General features: G+C 41.0%; 1 pseudogene; it reads left to right on the plus strand.

Annotated features, from left to right (window-relative positions):
- LOC147436720 (uncharacterized) overlaps positions 1-27,199 on the plus strand; it is a 126,323-nt pseudogene that overhangs the window by 69,711 nt on the left and 29,413 nt on the right.

Here is a 27,199-nt window from a genome sequence, read left to right on the forward strand (position 1 = left end):
ATCCATCTTTTTAAAAAGATAAGAAATGTAACAATTCATTAAATGAGCACAATGTATAGTGTATTAAATCAGCATATGTTTAGTCATGAGTCAAATATTGGATGCAAACGAGCAACTATGCTCATAGAGATATCACGATGGCGGGGGGGCACTTTGAGGAGAGAGAGAGGAGCAAAACGCCGAGAGCGGGAGGCAAAGAGTGAGGAAGAGTATCACACTATGCTTTGAGCTTCACTTGAAGAAAACCTATAGAAATTTCATAACAAAAGAAATAAATAGTGATGGAGAACATCTGGGAGCCAAGGTGGCCTCAGTATATGAAGATATTTCTGTGGAAAGTGATGTGGGGTGCTCTGCCGGACAGGCGTAAAGATACAAGAAAGAGGCATCGGGTTCGATCGTTGCTCGGGGTGAAGAATAGCTAGTGAAGACCTAGCCCACCTTTTCATGGGATGCCAGGAAATGAGGGGCATGGCTCGAAAAATATGCAAGTGGATTCAAAGGATATAGAAAATTAAGTTCTTCAAGAATGATCTGTTCTTTGGTAGTAACAGGCTGGGAAGTCCTGCTCTTCTCGTCTGCACCCAAGTAATCAGGTACTACTTCTTTCACCATATTTGGCAAGCAAGAAATCCCCGTGTGTTTGAGGGGGATATGGTTGTGGCAAGCTTTTGTGAAATCATACAAGAGAGCAAAGTGACGATCCACATGATCGAAGGCAAACAAGCCTGAGAGGATTGGTCTAGAACAATACATAACATCTTGTAATAAGTAAAGCCTAGGAGTAGTAGTGGTTTCTCTGTCAAGTAGAAAACTTGTAATCCTTTGACCCTCAAGGCTCGGTATGAGCTTGAGGATTGGTGTATACTTTTGATACTATCCACTCACAATTGTGAGTTTTGCACAAAAAAAAAAGCTTTATCAATCAAATTCTAAAGAAAAAAACATATACATAATAATTACAAAAAGAAATGACCTTTTTGGGTTTTTTGTATAGTCCTTCCCCAAGTTGTGAAGGTTGACATAGTTCCCAAATTCCATCTTGGGCTCATATTTAAAGTTGGACCATCCCTTTCTATTGCTGCAAATATTTCTCAAGACACACCTGTTTATCCTTCCTGTAAGTAAATGTCATAAAACCTATCCTCAGACTTAAAGTCTGGTAAGCCCCTAAGTTTAAACTTACTAACTTGAAAATGAAATTTAAAACTTAGAACCAGTCCAATCAATGCACGCTAACCTTTTTTGTGCCACGTGGCCAAGCATGAGCTATTGGTTTTTTTTCTATAATTACATGTTAGAAAAAGTCATATTTTGGTAAAGATTGTGATTTCATTTTACTCTTAAGACGTGTGACCCGTCCTTCGGCCGACGAGGGATGACCGGCATGGCAGTGCAATTGAGCAGAGGAGTGAGAGAAACAATGATCAAGAGAGACAAAGAGAATGCATTGTTAGCTATCTTTGTGGCTTGTCAACATAACATTTCTAAGTAGCAATCATCTTTCTAAAAAGATAAGAAATGTAACAATATATACATGAACGCAATGTGAAGTGTAATAAATCAACATATGTTTAGTCATGAGTCAAATATTGGATGCAAAGGATCAACTATGCTAGGCACTTTAGGGAGAGAGAGGAGCAGAAAGAGTAATGCACTGTGGTTTGAGCTTACTTGAAGGAAACCTATAAAATTTTCATAATGAAAGAAATAAATAGTTGTTTAGCTTTTCCAAGTTGTGAAGGTTGACATAGTTCCCAAATTCCATCTTTGGCTCATATTTAAAGCTCGACCATCCCTTTCTAATGATGCAAATATTTCTCAAGACACACCTATTTATCCTTGTTGTAAGTATGTCATAAAACCTATCCTTAGACTTAAAAGTCTGGTAAGCCCTTGAGTTTAAACTTAGTAACTTAAAAATGAAATTTATAACTCAGAACCAATCCAATCAATGCACGCTAACTTTTTTGGTGCCACATGGGCAAACATGAGCTATAATTACATTTTAGAAAAAGTCAAGTATTAACATATGTTGACTCATGTCTATGTTGACTCATGTTAATACTAAGATATGAGCCAAAAACATATAGAAAGACAAAAGTACACTAAGTGTCCATTTATACAACCATTGTATATACAACTTTTGGATAATAACTTATACATACATGATTACTGACTTTCATTTTATTTACATGGACCTTCAAATATTTCCACAATTTGATTGCTATTTGAGCAATGCATTCCTTTCCATACAAAACTATCATTGTTCGCCTCAATGTAATCTACATGACGTTACTTTCTATGGAAAATTCCTTATTTAAATCTTTTTTGAGTAGAGCTTGCTTCATCTCTAGACTCATTACCAATTGCAATTGTATAGATACATGCTTGTCTAATCATTTGAGGCACCTCAATGAAACAATATACATGCCAATGCAAGAATACATGTGCTTGCAGTTCACGCCATTGTAGTCTACATTGACATCTACAAAACCTCCTTGTATACAATACTTTGAGTAACATCAAACCTATGTCTTGGATCGCCACCCACTTGCATTGTTGCATCGTTCCTTACATGCACTTTCAAAGCTCTATATGATCTTACTCATGACAAAGCAACATATAATTGTCCATGTAAAAACACAGATGTATGCAAGTAAAGGCCCAATACCTTGAGAGTCTACCCTTGAGCCTTGTTTATTGTCATCCCAAAGGCCAAGCGTACATGAAATTGTCGTCGCCGCATGTCAAAAGGAAGTTGATGTGAAGGTGGAATAAATGTAATTCTTGGGAGAAATACTCTATCACCACACTTATCACCTGTAATTATCGGTGCTTCTATGACCTTTGAATGAAGTTTTTTCTAGTTCCATTACATAAGCCTTGTTGAGGGTCCAAATTTCTAAGAAACATAATAGGTGCATTGGGCTTCAAGACCAATCAGTGAGGAGGAAAACCACCACCAAAATTCAAGCTATTGATATATTGTGTAGAGAGGGAAATTCCATTTGAGGTAGGTACAATAGAGTCTGCACTAAGATATTCCACTGGGCTTCCCGACAACAAATGCAAAGCACACTCATTTATCTCATCAACCTCTTGATTGCAAGGTGCAAGAATAGCACGCTCCTTTAAAAAATTGACATGATCAATTTACATTTACCCCTCTATAAACATAAGAAATCAGATCCTGCAATCCACAGTTCACTAATAGAATCTGCTCAGTTAATGTCACTTCCTCGTTGTGTTGATTTCCCTTTGTAGAACCATTTTCAATATTCAAAAGTCACTGGAAAAATTCTTGCTCACAGCTATTGGCTTGACCTTGAAGTACACGCATATTTTGAGTCAAAGAGAGAAATTTTACATGTGACCAAAGCCTCGATCGGAAATGCTGCATCAACAATTCGTCTCGTGAACCTTGGACTATGGCTGGAAGTATTTGTCTGCCTCATCCCATATTATCAACCGTGCCAGCCTTATAACCTCTGCCGCATGAGGACTATTTACGCTAATATTACATGTGTTGGAAGAATTAAAATTGAGTGGAATCTTAAATCGAGAGTGAGCAGTTTAACCTTTAGATAGCAAGAGAGATGCTATACCTGAGGATGCACATGCCAAAGCCACAAAACCTTCACCACATAAATGCGAGAGTAAAGCATTATAAAGATATGTTTTACTTGATCCACCAGGACCATCCAAAAAGAGAACTCCACCATTACTATCATGAACTGCATCCAATATAGTGTCATAGGCTCTTTTTTGGCTATCATTTAATGTCCTTTCCATGCGGGCACTTAACGTTGTTTGTTCTGACACGTCAAATTCCATCTCTTTGTCCAAAAATCCATTATGTCTGCTTATTGATACTGATATGTTTGGCATAGGCATGCCTTCAATGTCATGTAGATGCTTTCCATATTGCTACAAGATCTCCTCAATGTTCAACAATGCCAAGTCTTTTGCATGAGTTGACCCCAAGTGCATGTGGCGATAAGCATAGTCTTTGGTTCTCTAAAAAATCTATCCCAAAGTTCCCCAGGATGCAATGGAGCACAAAATATTAAAATAATGACAAATAAATTTCTTAATTGAGCACCTATTTGTTGTGATGCAGTTTCTCTCAAGCATGCACTCCACTCCTCATCACTTAGTCCTCGAGCAAGGCAAGCCTCTTTGAACAAAGAGTATACATATCCATCAAGAGTACACAACTCCTCAAAAGATCTACATGCTTTGCAAACTGTGAATAACATATGTAAATAATACTTTTCACCAGCATTGGGACAAATGTTGTACATACGTCCAATAACATTTCCTCTTTGCCTTCTTTTCCATTCCTTGCTCCATGCTTTCCAAACCCGCTTGCATGGAAAATCACCATATACTAATGATCGTGCATCTTCATGCAATTCATTAGTTTTGAACCATTCTGTTAGAGTGGTTCTTTGATTTCTGTCTTCTCTTAGCACATCCTGCAAATTGTCTCCATCATTGAAAACCACATTATTTTGCAAAGGTAAATGGACCTGTAACCTTTGTACCGCTGGTTGTTCACTATGCATACCCCCTTCAAGTAAAAATTAATCTCATCCACGATACCCTCTGAATCTTGAAAGTGCATAATGGCTCTATCATGTCCCTTGTACACATATTTATAGAGGTATTTGACAGCTTGTTGATAAAACTTCAACATTTATGTGGGCCTTATATCTCAAGGAAAAAAAAGGATTATAGGGCACGATCCATCTACAATCCAGTATGTTTCCTCTGACTATTACGGTACCATTGTTTTTGCATCACGATATCCATCCTCATCAACTCTAGTTGTAGGTGAGAATCGTTTAACAATGGTGTTTACATTTTCCATCCAACATGCAAGGAGCATTTCTATTGAATGCACCACATGGCCCATGAATATTTTAGTGGCACACCACATTATATAGATTAGGAAAAACTATTTTATTGGGTAGCTCTGCGCACACAAATCTATCATAATGTGCCACATCAACATGCTTGAAGCAGCTTTGCAATATTAGAAGTATGTGAGCATGTGGAAGACCTCTCTTATGAAATTCAATTACAGATACATATCCAGATACCACTCCAAAGAAGGACCACTTGGCTAGCAATGCCATCAAGTCTTTAAATTTTGCATAAAAGACACGTGTAGTCAAATTCGGTGAATCTTGAGAAGTTTGCCCTGGTAGCAATGCATCAATGATCTCATCCCACTTTGGATTGCAAGTGAAGGTTATAAAAAAATTAGGTTTTCCCATTCTTCTAACAATTTCCATTGAATCTTGATAAAGTTGATGCATAAATCTTGGACCTCCAGTGTAAGAAGAGGGCAAAACAACTCTTCTTCCTGCATCTCTATCAAATACATTTCTTGGAACATCATGAACATTAAGCATGTCAACAAGACCTTCGTACACTTCAACACGTAGTGTTGATTGATGATCGCATACCCATACTAATCTACACTCTTCAATATTACTATAAGCATCTACTATATATTGTTGTAGCAATCTTCCTCCACAAAGAAGACATTTGTTGCTATCTTCTTGCACTTGGAGTGTAAACGTATAAAACTCACGTTGAGTAATCGTTTGTCTTGTATCTCCTCCACAAAGAGGAATCCTTATATGCCATCCATCTTCTCCATTTGGGAACAATATAACATACATCAACGGCATATATGACCTATGCAAATTTGAAATTCTCTTAACAACCCTACTATGCGTAAAGATTTAAATATCTCGATGACCAATATCAAGGTCATCACCTTGACCAGGCATGATGGCTGCAACTTCACTTGCAATTGGAACAGAATATTGTCTAGAGGTGGCTCGAGTCTCAACAATAACCATCCTTAAATTGATATGTGGTGTCACTGCTAGATGGTCTCTTACAGTAGAAATTACACGTGCATATGGATTATATACATGCATCATCTGTTGTAATTGATGCATTACTCGAGAATCTAATGAAAAAACTCCTGTTATTCAATTCATGATCTATAACATGCACGTATAGTTGTGCATACCTTGGACAATGTTGTTGTGGTGCATTAGGCAATAGAGATCCAATGCGATGAAATGTTAACCCATTGATCTGCAATGTATAAACACCCCCACCTCTAGTGACTTGGTCATCTACATGAGCAGCCAAGGATACAAAAGATAAGGAGTTATTGTATGCTCGTATATTTCGTCTAAATGTCTTGATGTGCTCATCATCACTACTCAAAAGATCTTCCAAAACCTCTAGAGGGTTGTGCAAAGGAGGCAAGGGAACTTTTCCCTTTGAACAAAAATACCTACCTACATCTTGAGAGGTACTTTCTACCTCACACTTCCATAGATATGCATTAAAAAAACAACACTAAAAAATCATGCTATCCATATGGTGTAGACTACAATCACCAAAAAATAATGGATGATGATTTTCAACTCTGTGAGAATTTATATGGCGTAAGATAGAGCCACATCCAACTCATATTGCACATGCATCACCCACCACAAAAGTAGTAGGATTTGTGATTTCTCTCTGGCTTGCATTCACATTGTTTCTTTGACCACCGAAGTTGTTTGTATGTGTTGCTCCCATTTGTTCTAAAGTCCCACCCTCAAATGTCCTGTGATAGTTTTCCATATTTAATGCATTGCATCTCCTTTGGTTTGTCATGTATATCTTATCTTGTGCACTGCTATGGTGTATTGCATCTCCTTTGGTTTGTCATGTGTATCTTATCTTACACTCAAATTTTTTAACCGTTGAACTCGAGTTCCGGTAAGAAACCTAGGAGGGGCCATACTTGATGCTGTAATTGAACGACAAACATTTTCAGAAATAAGATTTAGTAAAAGAAAAGGAAGTGTTCTCTTTGTTGGAATTAGGGTTGCAGAGAAACACACACAGCTTGGAGAAGACGAAGGAAGCTCAAGGCACACAATAGAGAGTGTGTTACTTAGTGTGCAATGGAAAGATAGATAGCCCTAGAGTGATGGGTGTATATACAATGCACGGGGGAAAAAACCTCCTAAAGAGGGAAAAAATGCCCCGGCGGTCCTAGTGTGTTCACACACATCACTACCACATGTATATGGTAACAAATCCCCACTGGAGTGATGCGGTGAACAAGAGCTGGCACATGAGTAAAGGGAAGTGCCATGCCATGAGGACAGGATCAGTCCACAAAGGGGAGTAAGCCCAAAGCTTTGCGGAAAGCTTCAAGATTCTCACGAGACAATGCCTTTGTGAAAAGATCTGCAAGGTTGTCCTGTGTTGGCACATAAGCCAAGCCGATCTCTCCTGCTGAGAGCCTCTCCCTGACATAGTGGTAATGCACCTCAATGTGCTTTGTGCGAGCATGAAAAACTGGGTTCCTCGCAACTGGCAATGCGCTCTAACTGTCAGTGTAGATAGTGTTGGCAATGTCCTGTCCAACACCCAAATCAGCCATAAGGCGTCTGAGCCATACACACTCAACCGTAGCTGTGAAGACTGCCCTGTACTCAGCCTCACAACTCGAAGTGGCCACAGGAGGTTGCTTCTTGCTCAACCATGATATACATGAACTGCCAAGCATGAAACAAAAACCACTTGTGGACACTCCCGTGTCAAAACAACCAGCCCAATCTGAGTCCGAAAAAGCATGTAAGTCTGGCGGCAATGATCCCCCCTTGGGATAAAACAAACCAAGATGTAAAGTGCCACTAAGATAGCGGAAAATCCTCTTGACAGCCTGCCAATGCTTAGACTCTGGGCTATGCATAAATCTATTGACCTGTGAGACTGCAAACTGAATATCCGGCCTCATGTTGCATACATAAATGACGCAGCCAACAGCAGTTTGGTAAAGAGTGACATCAGCAAGATTGCCAGCATCATGTAGACTCAACTTCAAACCTGTTCCATGGGAGTGGCAATAGGTTTGCAATCCTCAAGTCCAAACTTACATAGCAATGTCTCTATGTAACTTTTCTGACACAAGGCAATACCACCATCACATTGCTTAAACTGTATACCCAAGTAATGATGCAACAGCCCCAAATCTTTCATCTTGAAAGTACCATTCAAATCAGCCTTAAATTCAGCAATATGTCTCTCATTTGTTCCAGTGATCAGCAAATCATCGACATAAAGAACCACGATGAGAAATACATCACCCTCACGCTTTACATACAATGTGCTTTCTACTGGACTGTTACGAAAGCCTTGTTTGACCAAATGAGTGTCAGCTTTCTCATACCAAGCACGAGGAGATTGCTTCAACCCATACAAAGCCTTGTTACATTTGTACACTTTGTCCTCTTGTCCTTTTATGACAAAACCGCGAGGCTGCGTTACATAAACTTCCTCAAATATGTCACCATTCAAGAAAGCAGTAACAATGTCTGATTGATGTACATCCCAACCCAAATGAGCTGCCAATGCACATAGAAAAATCACAGTAGTCATACGACAAGTGGGAGCAAAAGTCTCTTCATAATCTATGCCTTTTTGCTGTGCATAAACCTTTGCAACAAGTCGAGCCTTATGGCGATCGATCTCACCATCCGGCTTGCGTTTTAACTTGTAAACCCACTTTGTACCAATGGCCTTTTTGCCAGGAGGCAAATCACACAAAGTCCATGTGTCATTTTCTATAAGTGCATCATATTCAGATTGCAATGAGGCTTATCATGTTGATAAGTTCACAATGTGTACTGGAGGTTCACGCAACGTCTCCATGGGTAGAGATAGTTCTCTTTGGCACTAGTGTTGGAATTAGGGTTGCAGAGAAACACACACAGCTTGGAGAAGATGAAGGAAGCTCAAGGCACACAATAGAGAGTGTGTTTCTTAGTGTGCAATGGAAAGATAGATAGCCCTAGAGTGATGGGCGTATATACAATGCACGGGGTAAAAAACCTCCTAAAGAGGGAAAAAATGCCCCGACGGTCCTAGTGTGTTCACACACATCACTACCACATGTATATGGTAACAAATCCCCCCTGGAGTGTTGCGGTGAACGAGAGCTGGAACATAAGTAAAGAGAAGTGCCATGCTCTGAGGACAGGATCAGTCCACGAAGGGGAGTAAGCCCAAAGCTTTGCGAAAATAAGCTTGTCTGCAAGGTTGTCCTGTGTTGGCACATAAGCCAAGCTGATCTCTCCTGCGGAGAGCCTCTCCCTGACATAGTGGTAATGCACCTCAATGTGCTTTGTGCGAGCATGAAAACTGGGTTCCTCGCAACTGCCAATGCGCTCTAACTGCCAGTGTAGATAGTTATGGCATTGTCCTGTCCAACATCCAAATCAGCCATAAGGCATCTGGGCCATACACACTCAACCGTAGCTATGAAGACTGCCCTGTACTCAGCCTCACAACTCGAAGTGGCCACAGTAGGTTGCTTCTTGCACAACCATGATATACATGAACTGCCAAGCATGAAACAAAAACCACTTGTGGACACTCGCGTGTCAAAACAACCAGCCCAATCTGAGTCCGAAAAAGCATGTAAGTTTGGCAGCAATGATCCCCCCTTGGGATAAAACAAACCAAGATGTAATGTGCCACTAAGATAGCGGAAAATCCTCTTGACAGCCGGTCAATGCTTAGACCCTAGGCTATGCATAAATCTGCTGACCTGTGAGACTGCAAACTAAATATCTGGCCTCGTGCTGCATACATAAATGAGGCAGCCAACAGCAGTTTGGTAAAGAGTGACATCAACAAGATTTCCAGCATCATGTAGACTCAACTTCAAACCTGTTTCCATGGGAGTGGCAATAGGTTTGCAATCCTCAAGTCCAAACTTACATAGCAATGTCTCTATATAACTTTTTTGAAACAAGGAAATACCACCATCACACTGCTTAAACTGTATACCCAAGTAATGATGCAACAGCCCCAAATCTTTCATCTTGAAAATAGCATTCAAATCAGCCTTAAATTCAGCAATATGTCTCTCATTTGGTCCAGTGATCAGCAAATCATCAACATAAAGAACCACAATGAGAAGTACATCACCCTCACGTTCACATACAATGTGCTTTCTGTTGGACTGTTACGAAAGCCTTGTTTGACCAAATGAGTGTCAGCTTTCTCATACCAAGCACGAGGAGATTGCTTCAACCCATACAAAGCCTTGTTACATTTTCACACTTTGTCCTCTTGTCCTTTTATGACAAAACCACGAGGCTGCGTTACATAAACTTCCTTAAATATGTCAATGAGCTGCCAATGCACATAGAAAACGCACAGTAGTCATACGACAACTGGGAGCAAAAGTCTCTTCATAATCTATGCCTTTTTGCTGTGCATAAACCTTTGCAACAAGTCGAGCCTTATGGCGATCGATCTCACCATCCGGCTTGCGTTTTAACTTGTAAACCCACTTCGTACCAATGGCCTTTTTGCCAGGAGGCAAATCACACAAAGTCCATGTGTCATTTTCTATAAGTGCATCATATTCATATTGCATGGCAGCCATCCAATTTTCTGAATTCTTTGCTTCATCAAAAGACAGAGGCTCCTCAACATCATGTAAGCTAGACACAGCCAAAGCATAACAATCTGATGCATAAGATGCATGGCGAGAGCCTGAACGAGTACGACTAGACAAAGGTGCATCCAATTTACTGTCACGCAAAGTGTGCACCAGCCATTTTGGCATACCTCTAGCCTGCTCATTTTCAGCCCTTTCCTCATCAAGTACATCATGTACATATGCATCAGTAATAGGCTGATCTAAAACATTTTCAGAAACCCCCATAGGTTGTACATTTGCCTCATTCGAGCTTACATTCGTATTTCCACCACTGAAAAGAGGCAACAAAGTGTCATAAATGTCCTGTGAGCTTACATTACTGTCTCTAGTACATGACAACAAGGGCTGAACAGAATCTTCCACAAACACTACATCTCGAGAAACCAGAATACGTTTTGTTTGCGGATGATACAACCTGTAACCTTTGCTTTCAGCATTATAACCAACAAAAATACATTTGACAGCCTTATCATCCAATTTTCTGCGCTGCACTTGTGGCACCAAAGCATATGCCAAACAGCCAAAAACACGCAAGTGCTCAATAGAAGGCTTTCTATCATGCCATGCTTCATATGGAGTAATAGACTGCAAAGCTTTTGTAGGACACCTGTTAAGTACATAAGTGGCACACATGATGGCCTCAAGCCAAAAAGAATGCGGTAAAGCTTGACTTTTGACCATACATCGTGCCATTTCCGTCAGTGACCTGTTTTTCCTCTCAGCAACACCATTTTGCTGAGGTGTATAAGGCACTGTACATTGGTGTTTTATCCCACGACTAGCCGGAAATGCATTAAATTCATGAGACATATACTCCCCCCCTCGATCGAAACGGAGGGTGTCCATAGTACATTTCGAGACATTTTCAGCCATAGCCAGAAATTGTTTGAAGCACCTAAAAACTTTGGACTGCGCTTTAAGCGGAAATACCCATGCATGCCTAGAGTAATCATCAATGAAAGTCACGAAGTACAGGTAATTGCCCAAGGACGGAGTTTGCATGGGCCCACAAACATCACTATGCACAAGCTGCAACCTGCATGTGGCCCGAACTGACCCATCCTTTGGAAATTTGGAACGCTGTATCTTACCCAAAATACAGCCTCCACAGACATGTTTGACAGGTGCTTCAAGAGGCGGCAAAGAAGCAACCATATCAGATTTCTGCAAACGCAGCAAACTGGCAAAATTCAGATGACCAAAACGTGCATGCCAAAGTTTTGCATCTGAAATAGCCCTTGAATCTGCAACAACATTTGCAAAATTTTGTCCACACTTGTCATACAAAGTGAGCTTATACAGCCCACGGCATAAAAGGCCAGATGCAACAATTTCATCACCAAATCTGAGATCATGAACTGTACATCTGTCATCCACAAATTTGACTACAAGTCCAAGTCTAGCAAGTGCGGATACAGACAAGAGATTCTTCTTGATCCCAGGTACATAAAGTGTATCAACAAGTGTGAAGGAACTGCCATTAGCAACAGTGAGCACAATCTTTCCAACTCCCTGAACTGGATAAGAGGCATTGTTGGCACAAGTGACTGAATTCCCATGAGGGACAGACTCGAGAGAGGTAAACAATTCACGATGTGAGGTAATGTGCTTTGTAGCACCACTGTCGAAATACCACACATGTGAATCTGCAGCAACTGACAAGCATGCATCATGGACAACAAGATTGTAAGTACACTCTACGCTAAAAGCCCATTCTGCATCAACATCAGCAACACAGTCTCCTTTCACAGAAGACTCAACAATAGCTGCATTTGTAGTGGAACCAGCATTTGCAGTGGAACCACCCTCTTTCTTCTTAGCTTCTTTGGCCTTCAACTTAGGACATGACTTGATCAAGTGATCATTGGCTTTACAATAATGGCAACGCATCTTCTTTTTGCCCTTATCACCAGAATTTCCAGACGAAGTGCTACCAGCAGAAGCATTAGGAACATAATTTTTGCCACTCGCAGCAGAACCATAAGAAGTGGCTGCATTACTGTTACCACCCTTTCTTTGAGAAGCAATAAAAGCCTGTTCAACTGCACACTGTCTAGTCCTATTTTTTCTGGACAGTGACTCTTGCAACAGCAATGTGCATAATGCATCAAACTTGACAACTTCTGGATTTCCTTGGGTCATAAGTCTCCAAATACTAGCAAAAGTTTGGTAGGAATCTGGTAAGGCATCAAGAATAGTCTGCACAAGGGAACTGTCTGAAATGACTTCACCTGCAGAAATAAGTTTCTCATTGATATGCTTGACACTAGCAAGGAAAGTGTCCATATCATCTTCCTCATGCATAATCTTCGACTCCAGTTCTTTACGCAGCAAAGCAATCTTAGCCTCATTGCGGCTTGCATAAAGACCTGCTAGAATATCCCAAGGCTGTTTTACAGATTTTGCAGAACGGATGTGAGGAACAATGGTGCGCTTCATAGACAACGCAATCAATGCATGAGCCTGCGCATCCTTAACATCCCAACGAGCTTGTTCTGTCGTAGGCAAAACAACTCTAACAGCTACAATCCTTGCAGCAAGACCTGCAACATCCTCAACATCGCCTACATCCTCAGAACCAGGACGTACATCAATGCCCTGCACAATGTTCCAGACACCCTTTGACACAAGAACATGTTGCATCATATAAGCCCACATAGGGTAGTTGTCCCCATCCAACCTGTCCTCAGCATCAAACATCTTGAACACATCTGTGTTGTTGTTGTCAGCCATGGTAAATGCTGCACCTGATGTGAAAACTGCCCGAAAATAGGAGAAACGGAGCGGGAACAACCTGTGCTATATAGCACAAACCGTAGAAGACTATAAGGCACCTGTTATGCAGAAAACGGCACTGACAGAAATTCTGCACAAAATGATGAAATAGCCTTTGCAGTACTGCCTGTAGTGGAAACGGAGGCCGAAATGAGCCCAAATCAAAATTCTGAGCAGACCAAGCTCGTCGAGCTCTCCCAAAAATTTTGTCGACCTGCGAACGCTCGCCAAAGCTCACTGAAATCGGAGAAGGTGAGCAGGCGTGTGTTGGAGCAGCTGGCGACTAAGCCCCGATGGACGTGACCTGCTCTGATACCAATTGTTGGAATTAGGGTTGCAGAGAAACACACACAGCTTGGAGAAGACGAAGGAAGCTCAAGGCACACAATAGAGAGTGTGTTACTTAGTGTGCAATGGAAAGATAGATAGCCCTAGAGTGATGGGCATATATACAATGCACGGGGGAAAAAACCTCCTAAAGAGGGAAAAAATGCCCCGGCGGTCCTAGTGTGTTCACACACATCACTACCACATGTATATGGTAACTCTCTTTCTCTATCTATGATTATTAAAGTGCAGTTCTTATAAAAAAACCTCAAAAAAAAAGTTTCCTTATAACTTCATACATTTTTGTAGCCATGTAAAACCTACATCTAGTAAAGTGTATATATTCATATCTTTTATATCCCTCTTCTACCTTATAAGTATGCCCACAAAATGGAGAATCCAAAATTTTCCACATAAGAAACCTAGGAGGGGACAATCTTGAAACAGCAGGTGCAAGTGAGAGAGAAAGCCCAACATTAACTACAAGCAAATGAATAAGAGAAGATGCAAGACAAAGAGAAAATGCAAATTTTGGCATGTATCTTTTTTTTAAGGAATAAGCGAGAGAAGTGACAATGTGGAAATTGACTCCAATTAGTGGTAGGAACACTTGAAAGCTCAAAGTTGAGATGAGATCGATTGAGAAGCTCACAACAACATGAGATGAGATTGAGAACCAGCTAGGTTCAACTTCACAAAAACTGATAAGCAAATAATTGCTAAATTGATAGATAAAGCCAGTATAAACAAAAAATTATTTTAATTTAGTGGCAATAAAGCATAGAAAGTTTAAATTTGTCACATGAGAATCACCTAGACCATATCGATAGATTGTCCACAAAAGAGAAACAACCATGGTAATTTTTCTCTAGTTCGGCAAAGGCTTTGGCATAGCCAAATGACTTAGCCTCTTTTCTATGGCATTTAATCAATTAACGGCCATCCTCAAAGCTCTAAGATCACTCTTTAGAGTAGTAACTTGCTCCTTTAATGCCACAACATCCTGATTATGCTCTATGGAACACATAGAGAAGTGTTCGATAGACTTGTTTTTGAAATTCTTGCAAAGAAAAAAGGTCACGTTGATTTTCTCCCAATCAAATAATATCTTTCTTTGTGTCCTTCATAGAGCAAATTATCTCCTCTCAAAGTCTAAAGACTTTCATCATTGCTAACATGAGATCCTTGGCTTTCTTGTTGAATATCCTCCAAATAACCTTTGCATTGGAGTTGGTTTTCAACGTGGGAAACAAATCATCCTTAAACATCTTGAAGAATCTTTAGTTTGATCTTGACTCTTAGAGCGTGCAAGTTGCTTTACATTCCTGATAGTATTATGCTTGGGAAGCATTGGCATGATGATGACCTCATTGGAATTGTGTGGTCCTTCAGCAACAATACCTAGGGAAGAATTGAAAGGGCTATCAATGTCTATAACAAAAAAAAAATTGCTTCTTAAATTGTCAAAAATATCATCTTTGTATCCTTAACTCAATCTCTGGAGTAGTTTGCACCTTGGATTTGGTCCCTTGAGCATGCAAGTTGCTTTGCATCTCTTACATTAGCATGCCTTGGAGGGGTTGATAAGATAACCTCATTGGGATCAAAGGTTCGCTGACAAAAGCATCTGAAATTCTTAATGTATTGAAAGGATTTTCCATCACTGAAAGAATTTATTTTTTTAATGTTTCTTCTTTGCAATTTGATCAACAAAAGGAGAAAAAAAGATTCATGATGTTTTTCTTTTATTGACGATTCATTCTAAATTTCTTATAGATTCTACCAAAGCTACATCACACCCCTCTCCTATACATTGATTTGACATATTATCACACATGAGTGTCACATTACATGGCTTTCTAAATGATAGAAGAAGAAGAAGGCATGCCTTCTTTTAACGACTCTCAAGAACTTTTTTTGGAAATGGTGTGTTTGTGCAAGGCAAGACAATAAGGGTAGGGCCAGAAAGCTATGGGCTTCTCTCTAGATGCAATTACCTACCCTTGCAATTGAAAGGCATGTGGCACTATGCAAGACACTTATATGGGAAAAATAATTCAATATTAGTCAAAGGCTCTTGGAAGACGTCGTTCTTGTCAATGCCTTGGTTGACATGTATAGCAAATGCAGTGTATTTCAAAAAGCACAAACAATGCTTGAGGAGATGCCTTTTTAGGATGGTGTCTCTTGGACTTTATTGATTATAAGATATATATATATATATATGTTGAATAGGGGCAAGGCTAAGAAGCACAAAAAGTGTTTGAGGAACTACCTCTCCAAGATGCCCTCTCTTAGAGTGTTATGATTGCGGGATATGCAAGCTCTGGGCTGATTTTAGAGGATGCAAAGTGAGGGCATCTCTAAAAATGCAATCACTTATGCTTCCATTTTCAAGGCATGTCGCATCACTCAAGATTTCGATATGGGAAAAATAGTTCGCAATGATATTGTTACTAACATAAATGAAATTACCTACACTTTTGTTTTGAAGAAAGACATGAAATTCACGATCATATTTGGTCAACATCTATGCCAAATATCTTCCTACTTCACAAAACATAAAAAGTTCTTGAGCAGCTGCCTGTTCAAAATGCCCTCTCTTGTAATGTTTTAATTGCGGGATACGCCAAATAGTGGTAGGGCCACTAAGCTTTGGGCTATTTTCAAAGCATGGGAAGCAAGAAATTCTCTATAGATGCAATTACCTAGGCTTGCATTTGAAAGGCATGTGACACTACACAAAAAACTTATATGGGAAAAATAATTCACGTCGATATTATGAGTTAAAGACTCTTGATAGACATGGTGATGATGCAAGTGAGCAAAGCAGTAAGAGAAATAGCGAGCAAGAGAGACAAAGAGGGAGTGCAATGCATTGACCGACATGCACACCAAAATGTAGTGTCCTTCAAAACACATAAAAAGTGCTTCAGGAGCTATTTCTCTATGATGTTGTCTCCTGGAATTCATTGATTATAGAATATGACAAACGGGGGCAAGGACAGGAAGCTCTAGGCTATTTTCAACTAATGCAATGCAAATCAAAGGCATCTCTCAAGATGCAATCACTTATACTTGCATCTTGTTTTGAAAGAGTGTGCCACCACTCAAGATGCTGATACGGGCAAAAGAATTTACCATGGTATTGTTAGTTAGGGACTGATGAAATAAAACACCATGCTTGGCAATGACTTGGTCGACACGTATGCCAAATGTGGTGTCTTTAAAAACTCACTCGAAGAGCTACCTATCGGGGATGATGCGTCTTGCAATTCATTGATTGTAGGATATGTTGAACAGAGGCAAGTCTCAAAAGCTCTAGGGTGTTTTTAGAATATGCAAAGCGAGGGCATGTCTACACATCCAATCACTTACGCTTGTATCTAGAAGGCATATGTCACCACTCAAGATGCTAATACCCGCAAAGGAATTCACAATGAGATTGTTAGCCACGGGATGTCTCCCTACAGCAACATGCTCTCTCTCTCTCTCTCTCTCTCTCTCTCTCTCTCTCTCTCTCTCTCTCTCTCTCTCTCTCTCTCTCTCTCTCTCTCTCTCTCTCTCTTTTGTGCGTGTGTTTGCATGCCCAGCTTCCAATACCCACGGGGGCTGCAATTGGAGCTCAGCCAGAGGATGGGTTGCAGACATGGAGGTCGACAAGAGGATGGGGTGCAGATGCACCGTGCTCGATAGAGGCTTGCCAACCAAAGAGACAAAGAGGGAGTGCAATGCAAAGGGCCGACATGCATGCCAAATGTAGTGTCCTTTAAAATTGCTAGAAAGTTCTTGAGGAGTTATTTGTCTTTGATGTTGTCTCCTGGAATTCATTGATTACAAAATATGCCAAATGGGGGCAAGGCGAGTCTTACCATAGCCCAAGCGAGATTTCTCGAGAGAAATAAAACCCGAGCGAATATCTAAATGGCATCTATCCATGTTTGCTATATATGCTATAGATGTTCTGCTTACATTTTATTCCATGTTTTGAACATGTATTTGATTCAAGCTTTGTAGAGAGGGTATGAATAAGAGCCATCAAAAGATTCCCAAGGTTGCGTATGCAAGATGGATGATATCTTCAACATGATCATCTATGAAAAGGTCCCAAAATGAGGCACAATAGTGGAGGTCAAGTGGTATGTATTAAAGAGAAAACTAAAAAAGATAAGGTTATTAATCATTAAAATGGTCTTACATATGCCACCGTGAATGAGAATGCAAAAAGATCTATCAAAAAGTGCTTGAGTCATTTTCTCATTAATGGGGATCCAAGCCAAATGGTTCACACCCATTGTAAAGTTAAGCATTATAGCAATGCAGTCCCCACAAATAGCCATGCATCAAGAATTATGCAAAGATATAAAATGTGTTAGAGTCCCCCAAAAGTTGGACAAATGAAAATCTCTTTCTAGCAATAATATGCGAGGAGTTATTATTATAATGAAGCAAAATTGAATCAGATTATGGCATAGCAAGTGCACAACATGTCAATGAAACCTATGGAAAAGGTACCTACAACTCATCAGTCATCAACCAAGAGAAATGTTGACAAAAAAAAGGGGGCTAGGAGCTATCTCTAGCCCCTCGCACAAACATGAGGAAAACAGTATCTAGCTTGGAGCTTGTCTTGAAGAAAACCAGTAAAATCTTAAAAGTTTTAGTATAACTACCATCAAATCCTTCCAATTTTACCTATAAACCAGAAGAATTATTAAGTGTGCCCATCATGTGTCTTTATTTCTTTCGTTTAGGGAGGAGATGTAGACACTTTATGCAAGCCAAAGGTAGTTTATCCCAGAGTTGTCCACAGTACTTTGGTATACAATAGGGTGATGTGATTAAGAGTAATTCTTTGGGCATGTGATTTGGAGTAATTCTCCAAATCACACGTAATGAGTAATAATTTCTCCATAGTAAATACCACGTGGGGTTGCAACTCATGCAATTAAAAAAATACTCAATAACTTGATTCTAGTAATTGAGAATCATGAGTTGTAGGCTCAATAGAGAGAGGATATTGATGACAATACTAACGAGAGAGAGGATGATGATGAATGGAGATGGTGGACCCTAAGGATGGGTTGCTCCCTTGCATCATCATCTGCATGTTGTGACTACCTATCAACAACTGACACGGGGTTGTCCGCCCCTCCCGTGTTGGAATAAATAAATAAATAAATCCATCCTCGTGTTTCATGATACCAAAATGCATGAGAAAACCTTCAAATCACGCCTTCTCGCATTCTATTTAAATCACCCCTAAGTAACCAAAATCAATCAATACAAACCCGTCTACCAACTAACTGTGAGGATCTCTCTCTCTCTCTCTCTCTCTCTCTCTCTCTCTCTCTCTCTCTCTCTCTCTCTCTCTCTCTCTCTCTCTCTCTCTCTCTCTCTCTCTCTCTCTCCATTTCCTCTATCTTATTCTCTATTTGATATCTCTCTGTATGTGTGTACGACAACCTAATGCTTCTTCTATGAGTTTGTGCAGTGAGAGGCCACCCGTCCTTTCACTTCTACATGGTATCATTTGTCGGGTAGCGCCCCTGCTATCTCGTTACCATGGAGTAGGTTGTAATGGAATTGATGAAGAAGCAACCTACATTAGCAAGAAATTTCTTGCAAGCCTTGGCGAATGTCCCTCTCTCACTATATCATGCCCCTACAAACTATAAGGAGTCACGTGTGTAGATGAAAATAGAATCTGCAAATCCGTGCAAGTCCCTCATGATACCCCTTTAATGATGATGTGTTTGCCCCTATCCAAACACCCAGCAAGGCTTCATTCTTCTTGCTCAATCCTTTACCCTTTGCCTTGCGGATGCTCCTGTTGCTCTTGTTGCTCAGGAAAAGGTGCATGCAATGATCTATTTTTCAAATGACACGGAGGAATGTGAATGCAAATGAAGCCATTTCTTCTATTGCTAACCAACTAATTAACATTCCTTATGTGGGTGCACCATTTTACTACACCAATGGCTTCAAACTTGCCCTGATCATGGAACAGGTACCTTGTGAGGTAGGCCCTATGCCTCCGCGGACATTCTTTCTTCTTTGATTGGCACCACGGTGGTCTTGCCTCTTCCAAATGTTGTAGTGCTTATCTAGAAAATCTTGAGGATGGAAAACTTCTGGTGAACCACTTGTCCCTCCAATTAGAATCGATCCTACCCATGATGTCCTTGAGGTGTTTCTCTCTCTAAATTAAGAACTATTTTAAGTAGATTATGATGCCCACTCTGATGCCAGCCAAAATGATGTTGATGCTTTTATTGAATAATTTATTGCTGTACTTGTGGAACCCTGTAGTCCGCATCTAATTGTTGATGAAGCCAAACCTGTTCGTTTTCGCTAAGAGGAAGATGCCATTGTTTTGGGAGGTTCTACTTTTATTCATTTCTTCATCAGATGCCTCAGAATACAATTCTCTCCTTCCAAGGAGTACTTTCTTATCCTCTCTCTCCTACCATTTAAAAATGATAGCAACGTATTCGATAATGACCCAGACAAGCTGGCAAAAACTGCAATCCTTAGCAATAAAACTAATATTAGTGGTGCGGCACCTCGACTTTGCCCCTGCACCTTGACAAGCAATCCCCCCCCCCCCCGGCGTCCCCCTCCCTCCATGCGTAGGCAGTGGAGTCACGCACCCCTGCTGAGATTTGCTAAGGACATGCGCCCCTTCTCTCTAGCACTCAGCACTCTCCTGTGCATGTGGCCATCTCGCCAACTTATTCTCTCCACCGCTCCCTGTGACACTCCCAGGCTAGTGCTTTCTCCTATATTTCCATGCTCCCAGTCGCGTAGTTTACTACTCTTATCTAATGGCAGCTCTCGGCCTCCTTTTCCTGTCCCCAAGCATTTGCTCATGATTCAGTACATGTGAAAGCTATTCAGTAAGACTCTGTCAACGCTGCAGAGTTGCGGGCTCTATTACTTGGGAGCGCCGATTGCTTCCTTGATTTCTTGGTACTGCTCAGGCTCTCAAGCTCCAAGGCTTTCCTTGCTCCGCTTCCCCCAAGCTTCAGTGCTGCCCGAAATTCCCCTTAATTGATTGCTCGGATTCTACTACCCACTCCATAACTAGCGCTTGCACTGGAATTGCCTCTCACAGAGAGTGTGTGTGTGTATCCCAAGTCTGCTCCTCCTTTTCACTGCTCGACTCGCTAGCACTAGCAGTGCTGCCTGTATATACACTGGTGCTCAGAATATCTTCTGTGTGTGTGTGTATGTGTGTGTGCACGTGCACATGTGCGTGCGTGCGTGCACTACACAACCATATACATTTCCCCTCCCCTGCAGCTTCAATGTTCAATTCCCAAGCTCGTTGCAGCCCCAACTCTGCCCCTGCTTGGCCTCAAGTTCTGCTCGCTACCCGAATACACTCTGTGTGTGGGGTATTTTGGGAATTTTGGAAAATTTGAAGAGCATTTTGGGAATTTATGACAAAATATTGGGGGTATTCTTGGAATTCTCGGAAGTCGAGGGGTATTTTGGGAATTTCCACAAATTAAAGGGGTTTTTTGGTAATTCTTTCTTTCCAAAAATTTGACAAACCTACGTATGAAGAATACTAAAGGAAAATTGACTAAATTTGAAGGTTTTTACACTATATTAGATCTGAGTTGGGCCCATTGTAGTGGGAGGAGTGGGGAAAAAATAAGAGCCTCGTCACACCATAAGCTAAGGCACCATAAGTTAGCATTTAATAAACCCTTTCAACACCTTCAACTTACAACTTCATGTGGGAAACTCGGCTCAGCAACAACGCAATATCTAAATTAGGTTATGTGATCTACCATAACCCATCCCCTACTCTGGCTCAGTGTTTTCACATTTGATACGCATCAAGAATTTCCTAAATGTGGAATTCTTCCAGGGCCCACAATGCATGTTGCAGGCTTTGTATGCTCTAGGAGCACTGAGCTTTTTGGTGTGTGATAGCTCGTGAATAGCGCTTATAGCCACTATAGCTGCCAGATCCCCTAGGTGGGATGAGGCTCTAAGATCACAGGTTACACCTCTTCTCTCCTTTAATAAAGGAGATTCTTAAGGGTTGAATGAGGGCCATGTGCCAACTTTGGATTTGCAGAGTGCATCCTGCAAGCGAGGAGGGGAAAGCCCTCCCGAAAACATAACATATTCCCTACCTTTTTTCATAGTGCTAGTAGGTGTAAAATTTCCATTCAAAATTGTTGCCATGCTTTTCTCCTTTTCTGCAATTAGAGGGTGGCCTTCCCCCACTCACCTTGGGTGGACTTGGTCCTTACACTATATTTCTTCAAAATTTGTAGGTTTTCTCACCCTCAAATTTAAAATTTAGAGGTAAATCTCAAAATCTATAGGAGGGATTGCACTAAACTTAGGTTTTTTTTAAAGCACTAAAGTGTGTGAATGAAGCAATGGACCTGATATACAAGCCTTGCCCAAAGATTATTAAATCAATCATCTTGTACCTACACTACTAGAAATTTGATCGATCTCACTCATTCCTCGATGGCATAAATGGATTTGCAAAGTCGAGAGATAAAGAGGCCAAATATAGGGGAGAAAAATGTGAAGAAGAAGAGGCTAATATTATTTGTGGATGGAAGTGTGGTACTGGAGGAGGATAGCCATAGGCGTGAGTTTGTTACGATCATTGAACCAATTGGCTATTGAAAGAAAACATCGTGCTTGGCAATGCCTTGGTCAACATGTATGCCAATTATGGTTTCCTTCAAAACGCACAGAAAGTTCTAGAGGAGATAACTATCTAGATGCAAGTCAAGGGTATCTCTCTAGATGCAATCAGTTACGCTTGCATCTTGAAGGTGTGTGCCACCACTCAAGATGTTGATATGGGAAAAAGAATTCACCTTAGTCAAGAGCAATTGAAAGAAAACGTTGTGCTTTGCACTGCCTTGGTTGATATGTATGCTAAATGTGATATCCTTCAGAAAGCACAAAGAATGCTTGAGGAGACACTTTTTTGGGGTGTTGTCTTTTGGAATTCATTGATTGCATGATATGATATGCCAAATGGGGACAAGACCAAGAAGCTCTAAGCAAATTCTAGCAGATGAAAAGCAACGGCATCTCTCTAGACTCAATCATTTATGCTTGCATCTTGAAGGTGTGTGCCACCACTCAACATATGGGCAAAATCATTCAGGATGAGATTGTTAGTCAGGGGTTGCTGAAAGAAACCATAGATATACCTACACTTTTGTCTTGAAGACATGTAGCACTACGCAAGACATTTATATGTGCAAAAGGATTCAAGATCATAGTATTGGTCAAAGGCTGTTGAAAGAAAAGCTTGTGCTTTGCAATGCCCTAGCCAACATAATTGCCAAATTTCATCTACTTCAGAAAATCCAAAAAAACTGCTTGAGTTTCTTGTCCCATATGCCCTTTCTTGGAGTGTTTGATTGTGGGATATTCCCAACACGGGCAGTGCCAGGAAGCTCCGTGTTTTTTTCAAAGGATGCAAAGTGAGGACATCTCTTGCGGTTCAATAACCTATGCTTGCATTTTGAAGGCATGTGGCACTACGCAAGATAGTGATATCGGTAAAAGAATTCACGATGATATTGCTGGGTGAAAGCATGTTAACCTGTCATGCTTTTGCATGTCCTGGACAATGCTAACTAGCACAATTTTGACATATGCTAACTAGTACAATAACTTGAGCTACATCTCCAAGATCTATGACATATGATACATCAATAGAACGCACTTGAAACAAGGAATCCAAATGTACAACCTCCGACAAATTTTGATATTATTTGTAAAAAAATTTATCAGACACCCAAATTTTGAAGATGTGCTAACTTGAATCTGCTAACTAGCACAAAAAGCGCGACAGGTTAATATGCTTTCACCCTGCTACTGAGGGGCTATTGAGAAAAAATATCATGCTTGGAAATTCCTTGGTCAACATGTATGACAAATATGGTGCACTTCAAAAAGCACAAAAGTTTCTTGAGGAGCTGCCTATTTGAGATGTCCTCTCTTAGAGTGTTCTGATTGCAAGACATGCCCAATAGGGACAGGGCCAGGAAGCTTTGGGCTTATTTTAGAGGATGCAAAGTGAGGACATCTCTTTGGAGGCAATTACCTGTGCTTCCATTTTCAAGGCATGTGGCATTGTTAGGAGTTCTTTGAAAGAAGTGATTGCACATATGTACATACCCATGCATGGTGCATCGAATAAAAGGATTGCCCATTTTCCAGAGCTAGGTGGTTACGTGGGGCCCACATTTGTACAGGTAGGACAGCATGTACATAGTGCATTGATTTTCACTATCACCAGTACCAGTGTGTTTTTCCTATAATAATGAGGAATTGATAGTGCAAAAACTTCTCAAGTAAGCTATCAGCCGGCTGACGCCATAGGTAATCAGGTGCGTCAGATGGCATCTAGTGGCGTCAGGAGGTCGAATGGGGTCAATACTTGCATGTGGATAAGTACGGACACAACGTTGGTGTTTTCTTGTGATAATTATGCAAAAATTTCATCATGAGAACTATATTTTGGGGCCACTTCACGTGGTTGCGAGATGCATTATTGGGAAAATTTGAGTGCCAAGTGTACGGATGGATGTAGAAGGGTGAAAAAAATGCACAATGTGGCCAGTTTTTGACCTGTTCAGGGTCCGTTTGAGGTCAATCCAAAGGCCAAAGGTGCCCAAGTGATAAAGTGAAGTGTGGACACTGAAAAAACCAGAGAAAAAGACCAACAAAACATGGAGAGAAGAGGAGGAACAACCGCAACTCAATTTTTGTTGTTTTTGGAGCCTGTTTTGGCCATAAACTGCTCATCCAAGGTCGGATTTGAGCACTTTGATACTATGAACTGGGGTTTTTGGCCGCTCTAGACGCAATGGTACTGTCCATTTTTCCAAATTCCTCACTTTTTCCTGCTGTGTTTTGCTGTGTAAGTTTCTCCTGTGTGATGAGCGAAGCCTCTGTTCAAATTTATGATTGTATCTGGCATATTTCATCCATATTGTGTGAGCTATTTGCCCCATTGGTGTTGGCCCAAGATCAATTGTATCCAAACATCAAAAATTATCCTCTTTTGAGCTGAGTTTTTGGGTGTGTGTGTGTGTGTGTGTGTGTGTGTGTGTGTGTGTGTGTGTGTGTGTGTGTGTGTGTGTGTGTGTGTGTGTGTGTGTGTGTGTGTGTGTGTGTGTGTGTGTGTGTGTGTGTGTGTGTGTGTGTGTGTGTGTGTGTGTGTGTGTGTGTGTGTGTGTGTGTGTGTCTCCCTCTGTGTTGAGTGGGAAAATGGATAGTCTCTCTCCTCTCACTCCATCGGTGTGTTCCCTGTCTCGGCCAGGTGGGTTGTGTAAGCCGAGTGGTGCCCCATAGTGTGTGTGTATCATTCCAAGAGTGTGAGCCGGGTGATTATAGAGGCGTTGTGTGTGTTTCTATCCCGCTCACATTCTTTTGGCGCCCCCATGGAGGATCTTCTTCGAGTACCTTCAGCTTTGAGATTCGGGATTCGGGATTCGGGATTACAGGTTACATGTTACAGGTTACATGTTTACAGGTAACAGGTACAAGTAGTTGGAGTAGAGTGATATACTGGCAAGTGGGAGTCACTTGGAGTTGTCGTGGGTATACATCAATTGGCGCCTGTTTGAGCGCATTGTCTTGTATTATACGTCACTTGTGGATACTGCCATTGTATGCCTTTGTGGAGCCATACTTGATTTTATTTGGCAGTCCCAGTTATTTCTAAGAGTTGGTCTGGAAGATATTCATTTCTGAGACTTGACTATACAAGGTTTGCATAAGCTTTTGTGAAAGGGTCGATAGCCTGAGGTTTTATTGAGCTAGGGGATTCTCAAATGTGAGATCCTTTCGGTGATACAGGTGGCTGGAGCACCCTTTTCGTGACCTCACCATAGGCTATGTACTAGTGATTCCTACTTGATGCTCGGGTTCTATTGCTGGCAGGTTATGCATACATATACAATCTATATTTTGGGTTCTTACCGCTCTACTTCTGGGGAAACTCTGTCAAAATTTTGTGATGGCTGGTTTTTTGGTCTTTTGAGCCATTTATGTTGTTATGCTGCTGATTCTGGCAAAGTCAGAAGATAAGTCAGGTGTGCCTTCTTGGGAGCTGCATGGTTGGCTTTAATGGATGATCAAAACGGACCTCAATTCACTCCTTTTTATTTAACACGAAGAATCCAAATAAATGTTCATGTGTCTGGGAGATTTTTTTCCAGCAGCGCATAGTCTTTATGTTTGGGCCAAGAAGAATAAGAGAGATACTGGAATGCCCTTTGCCTGTTGTAATTCCGATGATTAACTATGAAAACTCATTTGATGTGCATGTGTTTGTCCTTATCTAAAGTTAAGCTCCATTAAAGTTTCTGGGGATTAGGTCAGTAAGACGTTTTGGGTTCTTGCACATGTGTTAAAAGGGGTTTTGAACGCATTAAAAATTGAGTAGCCATGCGTTTCTCTTATTCGGAGTTTCATGGAAGAAGTGATGAAGATGTGGAAGACTTTTTGGAAAAGATGTAGGTAGCCTGCATTAAAAATCAGATTCATGATCCTGCACAGATGTTACGTCTTCTCCAAATTTGTTTGAAGAGTGATGCACGAGTTTGGTCCAAAGCATTTGAAGAGGAGTTGCATGTGGCCGATCCACCTGTGAGATTAAGTTGGGACAATCTAAGGTGTGGATTTGAAGTGGAGTTTGTAAAGATAGAAGATCTTGACAAAGTGTGGCAAGAAGTATAGGGTTTGGTGCAAAGGGAAGGTGAGCCAGTAGATGCATACATACGTAAGTTTTCAATGACATGGGAGAGGATTTGCAAGGCCTTAGCACCACAAGTACCTCCACCTAACATGATGAAGGAGGACAGGTTCTTGGCTGGTCTTTGGGAGAATATACATTGGAAAGTGGAGCTAAAGAATCCTAGGACATATGAAAATGCACTAGATGTAGCTAGGAACAAAGAGAGGAAGCTGAGAAGAATGAGCCCGCTAGGAGTAGAGTCTTTGCCCAGGAGGTCTGAGTTCCAGCCTATGGATTCTTCGCAAGGTCGCATGCCAGGGGTTCATCATGAACCAATGGTTTCTGTTACTCCTCAAGTTATGCCAGCACTGGTCACTATAGATGTGCAAGATGATGGGCTAAGGCAAGACATGAGACAAGTGGTAGATTTAATGAAGAGTTTCAGCCTAAACATACTAGGTAATGTGGGAAATAATCGAGGTCGGGGGAGGTTTGCAAATCAGCCAGGAGGTGAAGAAAGACCTAGGAATGGTGTTGGACAAAGCAATGGTAGGTTCTGGAGGCAAACACCCACGTGTTATAATTGTGGAGATTTGGGCCACATCAGCCCGCAATGTGATAAGCCACCAAGGATGGGGGGAGACATGTATCCATTGCCAAGGCAGGTGCTAATTAGGTAAAATGATTATGGCATTGAATAAGGGAGAAGAAGGAACCAGTGGATTAACCCAAGAGGAAAAGGGAAAGACAAAAGTGATAAGCGTGGTCACCTTGGAGAAGGCAGCAAAGCTGGAGGATACATTAGT

The sequence above is a fragment of the Adiantum capillus-veneris genome, chromosome 17 (genome assembly GCF_014529385.1).
Source record: "Adiantum capillus-veneris isolate H3 chromosome 17, ASM1452938v2, whole genome shotgun sequence".
In the NCBI taxonomy this organism is placed as follows: domain Eukaryota; kingdom Viridiplantae; phylum Streptophyta; class Polypodiopsida; order Polypodiales; family Pteridaceae; genus Adiantum; species Adiantum capillus-veneris.